Below are 10,448 nucleotides of genomic sequence, written 5' to 3'. Positions count from 1 at the left end.
GGAAGAGCAACTATCAGCTGCTAGATTCCCCGAACTACTATTATTATTCATACAGTGCAACATGTTTGTGTTTATTTATATATTCTTAATACTAATAATAATTATGATTAGGTAAGAGGTAATATTGTTAGTTTGTTGTTGAAACAGAAAATGATAGGATGTGTGGTTCAGTTTTGGTAGCTGCAGAGGGAAGAAGAATACTTCAGAGGAAAGCAAAGTTGGGTCAATGATGCACCGTCATGGTGAGAGGTGAAGTTGCACAAATATGCGACTAGGATATAAATCAAACGTAGTTAAGGTTCAACTGCAAAATGAGTGACTCACTGGGGTATATATAAAGTGGACAAATTATATTTTAAATTCTATTTTCACAATAATAAAAGAATAAAGAAAGAGTATGTGAACACTTTAAATTATTAAGATTAGACTTAATACTTGATAATAGAGGGATGTGTCTCTATACCCAGACTCTGTGGCCTTTGGGCCCCACTGATATGACCGCCACGTGAGATTGTCCGTTCGCGGCAAAACGGAGACGCCCTTTCACTCCGTAATCAAATCTTACTACTAATCAACATCGATCAAGATTAACTAATCATTTGCTAATTTTGTCAAACTTTCCATTCTAACATCAATTAATTTTTCACTACTGTTTATACCAAATATAATTATACTTTAAAAGTTTATAAATAAATAATAAAACAAAATTAATTACAGTTGTATCAAAATTAAGAATGACATTTATATTAAAATAACATTGATTGTAAAAGAGTAATTAATTGATGCTATTATCCATCAAAGTTGTAAAAAACTACGTCACCCTATAGAATTATCGTCATTTCAATGGTAGTTATTTAATGAAATAATAACATACATAAACGTAAATTAAGCAACAACGGGTAACGTAATACGAATTGCGAACACAAAGAAGAAGGGAATGGGAGCATTTGTATTTAGGTGATGGGGTATCTATCTTGATGGGGCCCCGGATAATTGACAAGAACACGGTCCAACTTACGTCTTCACCCACGTGAGGTGTTCCACGTGGCAAATCAATAAGCTTCAGATCTGACATGTCAGTTGGTGACGCGTCACGTGACGTGGATAAATGCAGAATTAGTCTCCTTCTTTCTTGATTGATTGGTATTGGTATCCGTTTTTCTTACCTGGGAATTGGCGAGACAGTATCAAAGACATGTGGCGCGTTGCTTACACCGCACTAAAACACTGGCCGTCGAATCAACGCGTGGTGATACATAGCTCTAGAGTTGTTCATCAACATCGTATCTGTTTCATTTTACAGAAACCAGTTAAAAATCAATTCTATTAATAATCACTATTACAATTAATATTTTTCTAAAATAAAAATTTCGATTTCTTTTTTATAATTTTTTTTTAAAGATTTAAAAAATATTGGGGTTATTTATAAAATGATTTAGATACACATTTTAATTTATTTTTCGAAAAATTAAAAACAAGATTATTTTCTATTAAAATCATTTTAGAAAAAAATTCAAATACTTTTTTAGAAATTTTAACCAAAAAAATACAAAATAATTTATATATATATATATATTGACATCTAAATTAACAACCAATTAAAAAATTGATAAGCATGTCTAAATTATATAGATGGATTAAAAACTATAATATAAATACCTGATTTTCTAAAATCAGATATGGATGTTTGATTGGTTATTTTGTACAAGTCTACCTAGAAGACAATAGAGTGGTTTCATGATTAGCAACTCAAGATGGTATTTGGATTATTTACAATGCATTCGGTACACTAGAGTTGTTCAATTATAATTGGATGGTTCAAATTTTTACTTTACATCTATCAAATACATTCGAATGTCAATTAACATAACATGACATCGCGTTTAACGTTAAGACTTAACAGAGGAATGTGGGTTATAGTTGCAAATTCAAGGTTTATGTTGCATATATTCACTCATATATATTTCAAATTATGTCTCGTGGTGGCATTGATCAATTGAACACCGTTTATAATTGATTGTTCTATTTTTGTTTCATTACTACTAAATTATATCATTAAAAATATAAAAATTAAATTAAACGAGATAGTTTAAAGATATAATCGTGATACAAGAGCAAAGTTTTTAATTTGGTAAAATCGATGTGTATATTGATCCGGTTAATAATGATTTACTTAAATCCTACAATGATTAATGATTGAATTTTGCAATTAATATGAGCATTTTATTGGTGGTTAATATATAAATTTCATTGTTATTTTTGAGTCTTGAGAAGCTTCTCTCGTAATAATGTGAATCTTTATATCAAATATGAGTGAATTATTATGTACCTAAAAGATACATCTATAAAAAAACTACTAAAATTTAGTAGAAGTGGTTTATGTACAAGAGTGTTGTAAACTCTAGTATATTAAGTTTATTCCTATTAATAAATAAATCTCTAAACAAAATAAACATACCTAAATTGAAAAAAGAAAATAAAAAAATATTGAAACTAATTTTTTAACATATTTTAATTCTTTAAAATATAAAATATAATAATTTAGAAATGTTGCAAGCTTAGTGAATAAAACGTGAGTTAATAAGATAATGCCTCGAAAGAAGGCAGTGTGAGTCATGTGATCACAATAAATAGTGATTAGTTTAAGTAATGCTTTACTTGCAAATTTATGGTGCCATTTGCAGCTTGAAGCAACATATAATTAGGAAAGGAAGGGAAAAGGTGAACAAAAATAAATAATTTGGGAGTGACAAGAGTAGGAAGTAGTCCGAGAGGATGAGAACAACTTCCATTATCACACCTAATGGGCCATCTAACAGCTTTTCGTACCACTTTATTTTGGTTCAAGTCACAATCCCCTCACTCTTCACTTTCATTCTATCATCTTCCTTTCTTTCTACATTTGTTGTGTCAGCACCTAATTTTGTTCATCCACTCAAACAATAATAATAATAATAATAATAATAATAATAATAATAATAATAATAATAATAATAAAAAACATGGATGTTTTACTTCCTCATACTTACATACTTAGTTAGTGGTAAAGGAGATGAAATAAAAAGTTAAAATAGGAAGCGGAAGTGTGGCTCATATAGTAAACCAAACTTCCCCGCATATCCAACAATGATGAATCACATTTTAGCTTGCAAGTAAATTTAAAATAAAATGTCATAATACAGATTTGGTATTTTGGTGGGTTTGTCTGAATTACATTAAATTATTATGATTACGTAAAAACATAAATTGTAGTTTTTGTAAAATTATAGCATTTTATATGATTCTAAAAAATTCATCATGAAATTAAATATAGATTTAATTTACACTAAAAATATCTGAATTAACATGTGATGGATTAGACCTTGAGATAGCTAATTAGAAGAATGGAATTAAATTTTGGAGTTTGTGACAGCTAATTTGAAGAAAATAATGTATCCCTAAATTGTAAGTTTGCTATCACTCATTTCGAATGACTGCTTCTTAATCTATATGCAATTTTGTTATTGGCTATATGCAAAAGTCATAGACTATTAAATATGTGAAATAGACAAAGTAGCCAAATTCTTGGGGTCCCTTATATCAAATCAGTTTACAATAGTATACACATTTAAAGTGTGAAACAAAATGCCCATGTTGGCTTAATAATATCGAGGGATGAAATTCAATTTTCATAGAAAAGTTGTAAAATGGTTATTTTTATGTGGAACTCTAGAGTCTTTGGTTAATGAAAGAGTAGAGCTCAAGATTTAGGGGTTAAGGTTTCTGTTTTAAAGTTACTTGGTTTTTCACCTATACATGCTAAGGTAGTCTTCCAACTCGGGCCATAAAGAATTTAACTCGTTTATGCCCATATCAAGCATGAGAAGTATTTTATGCAGTCCAATGGTCATTAGTATTACTTCAATTAAGAATAAATTTCACTTTCCCCTTTAAAAAATGTACTATAATGATTGTTATTTCTATGATTGCTACAAATATTATAATATATAATTAAATAATTGATTAATAATTAATTACTACTAAATTCTCTATGTTCCTAATTAATATTTTTAAATTTATTTTTTTTAAATATATTTTTTGTCCTTACAAATATATTTTATTTTGATCTTAGTCCCTGGAATTTTTTTCTGTTTGATTTATATATTTGCAAATTTTTAACAAATTTTAAAAAAGTACTTTATGAATCTTTTTTAGTAAAAAAATAGTAACATGACTAATTATGTATGAAATGATACATGGTGACTGTGTAATTGTTGTTGATTAGACAATATTTAATATTTAAAATTAAAATTCATTTTATTAAATCATTTAATTATTTAATTAAAAACTTAAAACTAATTAATTAATAAACCAATTAAATAATAAAAACTCAATAATTTTCATCTTCAATCTCAAATTTTTTAATAAAAACCCAACAACCTTCAACTCTAATTTTTCCATCTTCAAATCACTATTTTTTTATTAAAAAAAATTAATAAATGACATTTTTAAAACTTGCTAAATTTGCAAGAATATAAATAAATAAAAAATTACATAGACTAAAATCAAAACCAAATATATTTGCAAGAACTAAAAAGATATTTAAAACTTTTTTTTATAACTAAGGGCTGTCATTTGCTTTGGAAAATGGCGACAACCCAATTCAATTTATTAGATTATTTTTTTATAAAATTATTAGATGTATTTGTTATTATTTTTCTATAATCATTATTAATAGTATTAATTTATCTTAAATATAAAAAATTTATTAGGAACACTTACACAAAAAAATAGGTACACATTAAATTCACATTTTATTTTTCTTAATATTTATATATGAAGAAAAATACTAGCTTATAAAAATGAATAGAGGGACTATTAACATCCGCTCCAATATGAAGTAATTTCTCTTTTCTTAATAGTTGCTCTTTTATTTTTATTTTTTATTTTTATCTCAAAACTTTGATTACTTCCACAATTTTACAATGAGTAATGATTTGAATATTTCACATATATTAGAATCTATTTGAAAGTTTGGATAGGAAAAGAGAGGGAGAAGACTTTGAGGAAGGAGAAGAGATGAAAATAAAGAAAATATTTATACCTTATTTAAGGAGTAATTTCGTAGAAAATAATAATTATGTTTAATAAATTTTCAATTTTTAAAATATTATAACAATATTATCCACCAAAATCTTCATCCAACAACAACCAGTTAATATTCAGCTCCTCTTCATTGCATTTGCTTTTCTTTCCTTTTTTATGTTTTCCTTGTTCTCCACCTTTCATTTTTTTATTTAAAGTATTGGTTTTAATCACTCAAAATAATTGACATATATTTAAATGATTGATTTTCTCTCTCAATATATATATTTCATACTTACGACTAAGAAATATTGAACCTATGAACAAATGAATAATTGATTAAATACTTATATCTATCATTTTATATAGTCCGAAGGAATCTTCTACACTTGTACTGTTCATAAAATTAGAGTCCCAAAAATGATGATATCAATAAATTGAAAGAAAAATTGGAAGACCTATTTCTTATCTTATCTAATAGTACTTGTATGTCTTATATGTATACGAGCCTGCAGATTAATAATTGAGTGAGGGAGATATGGCATATACTATAGTACAGTGAAGAAGATCAGCACATCCTAGTTCTTCTTGCAGTATCATTCCTAATATAATAAAATAAAATTTGTATTTGGTGCATTGAAAAGTATTTTTCATAGCTATGGCTCCTTGGTCCACTTGCAAGTTGCAATGATCAGTACACAGATTCATACTTGCTCTTCTCTTTTCTTCAATATCAATATCAATCGTGCTCAACATATTCACGCCAAAATTGGCATGCTTGTGCAATTATTTTTTGTGGTACTATTTTAGACATATATAGTGACAAAGAATATTGGTTAATGCTACCTCTATCTTTAAATATAGGTTCCATTTTATTAATCAAATCACATAAATTGATAGTTGTATTATTTGTGTTGATAATTGATATTATTTTTATAATTTATCTTTTAAGAGAGATAATCAATTAATATTTTATAATAATATTTATTATTAATTGCCAAAAAAAATATAAATTAATTAAAGATAAGTTAATAAATAAATAATTAACACAGTTCAAAATTTAAATAAAAACTTATAAAAAGACCGATAAATCTTTCAAAAGAGTTATATATATAAAATCAGATTTAGTATTAAAAATATAAAACGTAAAATATAAATATTCTTTTATTAAAATAAAAAAGTTATCCGAAGACGCAATAAGTGATGAAAAAATAAATATTGAAGGAAAGGGGTAGAAAGAATGAGTCCCTATTTTGTGAGGCTCCAAGTTCCAACCAATCCCTTGACTGACATCATAAGTTTGCACCGGAAGCTTCTCTTTATTACTACTCTCTTCAATTCTGTAAATTTTTCAATTTTATATAAAAAAATTATGTTGTTAATGTTTATTTTTATTTAAATTATTTTTTATTTATTTAATATATTTGCTTTTTAAAATTTTATTAATGTATATTTAATATCCTACAATTTTCAATCAGTATATATATATAAAAATTAAAACAATTAAATTTGATATTTTTTAATTATTTTCTTTTGTAAATGGAACAAGATGGAGAATGATGCTGCTTACCGCTGGTGCATGCACTTACGCTTTGCAATACTTTGATATTCAGTTACCCCCTTACGCTGGGTTTTGTTTTGGATTTTATTTTCTTCTAATTACAATCCAAAATTATTCAGTTACCCCCTTAAAAATATTTTCCTATTTATTTTAATGTTAATAGGTCAATGGAGATGCAAACGCAATTAATATTCACGTTTGCCTAACTGATAATGAATCATATGACCGATCAAATCCAGATGTTTCAAGTGACTGTAATTCTTAACCAAATTTCTCTCTTCAACCATCTTTAATTAATTTATTTCCTCGGACTAATTTTGTTGTTGGGTCAATCTTCCTCCCCAACAAACACACATGTTATGTTTTACTTTGCAATATATAGTAATGTCAACTAAATTAATTAATTAAATATTTGATATATCTCACAATAAATATTTTATTTGTCTCTTTTCTATCTCAGATTATTTTTTACAATTGTAATACAATATTAATAATATTTTTTATTAATATATTATTATTTATCATATTTTAATTTATGATATTTATCCATTAGTTATAATTGATAAAAATATTTGAGTAAATAAAATTAATATAATTAATATTCTTTAAATTTTAAATATCAATATTTAGTGTATTTTAATTATAGTGATATGTCTCTTTTAAAAAAATTAATACACTAAATTATTTTTTTAATAATTGTGTAACACTGTAACTCAAATGAAATGCACCGTGTATCTCAAGTAATTACTATGAGTAAAAAAAGAACAGTATCTCAAATAATTGAACAATAAATGGTAGCTAGTTTGATGGTCATCACTCATCGGAACAAAACCAAGAAGAAATCGGTGATTCACATGTGGTCCATATCGTAGAAGTTAATAAGATTTTTTATGTGTAAAAATAAAATAAAAACGTATTAAATATTAGTCCTTCCCTGACAAATAAATTATAATAATTAGAAGAGAAGAGTATATTTGTAACAAAAAAAAAGAGTATAATATGGTAAGGGTAAAAAAGGAAAAAGTGGGAATGAAGAAAGTCCTTGGAGGTATGATTATGCTGGATGCCATGGGTTAGGTATGTGCAAATTAATCAGTAGGATTTTAGGAGGGCCAGCTGGTAGCTGGTATCTTTGTTTATTTTTTTTGAAAGAATGAGTGGTATATCTTCATTAATACTACAACTTTACAATTAAGCTTATAGAAAATATCTGTATGCCACTTCCATTGGTGGAAATTAAGTATACTACTAGTACTAGATTTCTCAATATTTGATGCTCTTTTTGGAGTGATCTATCGGATATAAGGAAATGAAAAACAAAAAGATAATATAAATAAATAAAAATTGGAATGATTTATAGTTGTTTGTGTATTAAACTTATAAATAGAGTGGAAAGGTAATTTGTGTATGAAATGAAGAAAATTTAGGTAGAATCGTTAGTTCACATATACAGTGTTTTTCTTATGTTATATATAGATCAAATAAGGTTTAGTAAAAATTATAAAATTTTATGAGAAATTTGATGACAACATGTGTGAACAATCAAAACTTTTTTTTTCATATAAAATCAATATAAAAAACGGGGAAAAAATATGTTTAACATTAATCAATCATTAACATTCGAAAAATAATTTTGATATCTCATCACTTTGTTTATGTTCCACATGTTTTAAAATATTCAATTTTATCTCTATCTATTTTAATTTTATCTCATTGAAAAAATTTATTTTTTATAAGTAAAAATAATTGAGAACATTTTTTGCTTACCAAACTTTTCGTTTTTGAAATTTCTCATAAGCGGAAAAATTGCTATCAAAGTTTTCGGTAGGCCAAAAAATAGATGAGAAAAATTTTTTGTTTTCGAACTAATAGATAAAAAAATAATTTTTGAAGTTTCCGATAAAAAAATAATTTTTGAAGTTTCCGATAAAAAAAGTAATTGAGAAAAACTTTTTCCTACCAAAATTTTTTGTTTTCAAAATTTCTAGTAGAAAAAAAATTGATAATTTTTAGAATGCAAAAAAAATATTTGAGAAAAAAATATTCTGCTAAATTTTCGTTTTCATAATTTCTAGTAGACATAAAAACTAATTTTGAAATAAAAAAATTCATTTGTTTTCAAATTTTCCGGTGATTATTTCTCAAATCAAAAAATTTTGAAAATTAAAATTTCTTGTAGTCAATCAAAAAATTTCATTTTTTGAATTTTCTGATTATTTTGTTAATCGAATAAATTTAAAAATAAAATTTTTGAGTAGAAAATAACTACTAAAAACTTTCCTATTAACAAAATAATTATAAAAGAAAATTGAATAATAAATTTTCCGGGCTCAAGAATTTATGAGGTCAGAAATCACTTTGTTTGGATTTTTTAAACAGGGTATGTGAATTGTCCGAATTTTTTTTTTCTTTTAGTATTGATCATGGGGGTACAAATGTAGAGTATAGGTCTAAATGTGAGGTAAAAATTCAATTGTCTAACATTCGTGTGTCTTCGTCTCATGCAATACAACATTTTTCTAGCCCAACAATGATGCTCGAGGCCCACTTATCAGACAGGCCTGTAACACCTTTCCATCACTTAATGAGCCACAAGCCAACAACCATGAAACTTAGCCAGTGGTGCTTTTTCTTCTGGCCTTTCTTTGATGGAATCTTTTGATAAAAAAAGAGGTTGATTAACTTTTCTTTTATTAGTTAAAATGACCTTCTTAGCTAGCTAGTGAACGATCATTGACATCATCTTCAAGGTGCTTAAAGTCATCCATAGATATCCACTCGATTATATTTTTCAAACTAAGCTCATGGATCCAATCAATTGTTGCCTTTAGCCCATAAGCTTCTCCAAGTCCAACATCTATAATTGATTGGATCCAAAGAATTGGTCCCATAAACAAACCAAACTTATCTCCAAGGAATATAGCAATGCCCACACGAGAGAATAAACCAAATAATGTTGAACATGTTTACACCTTCGCTCACGACAAATAATAGTAGAAGGTCTTTTATAAACCACATTCCAAACCATATATATATATATATGATTTATGTTTTGCCAAAAACTTCTTAAAGGCATGACCAATATTTTCCACAATTTGTTTTTTCTTCAAAAACTGAATCATTATTTAAAAATAGTTTTTCTTTCAATGCATTGATATAAAACGAGCATCGTTTCCTTTACTCTGCCCGTACTCAAATCAAGTAGCATGAACGAAACTTTCATGTCTCAATCATCTAAATATCGTGGAAAAGCACCATATCTGTGGGAAAATTTATATACCACAAATGCATTATCATAACACCTTTTTATGGTCTTAGTTAGCTTTAATTTGACATCTACCCACTTCTCCACACTCACTTTTAACGCCATAGACTATAAATTCATGCTCAACTTGCTCTATACACAAACATCTATCATATGAAGCATGATATACGTGACATAAACCCTTTTTATTTTGGGTTGGGTAAAACCATTATCTACAAATTCTATCCCTTTAAATGCCTTGTGTTGGCATGGAGTAGATACTTATTTAGACAGCAAAAAGAAAAAAATAAAGAAATAAGTAGACATTTATATATCTAACTCTTTTCAGTAGGCTTAGTCCTAAAATGAATTTTAATGTAAGATATTTTAAAGTCTATATTTTTGTAGAATTATTACTAAATTTTTTATCATTATACACCTTAGAATACAAAATTATGTATTAAATTAATATAATTAATTTTGTATAATAAATATTTTCAATATTTATTTAAAAATATTAGAATACTAGACATTTTTACTAAGAAATTTATTAAATTTATTAAGTAAAGTTTTATTTTG

The sequence above is a fragment of the Cicer arietinum genome, chromosome 5, assembly GCF_000331145.2.
Source record: "Cicer arietinum cultivar CDC Frontier isolate Library 1 chromosome 5, Cicar.CDCFrontier_v2.0, whole genome shotgun sequence".
In the NCBI taxonomy this organism is placed as follows: Eukaryota; Viridiplantae; Streptophyta; class Magnoliopsida; order Fabales; family Fabaceae; genus Cicer; species Cicer arietinum.
Note: the sequence above shows the minus strand (reverse complement) of the source record.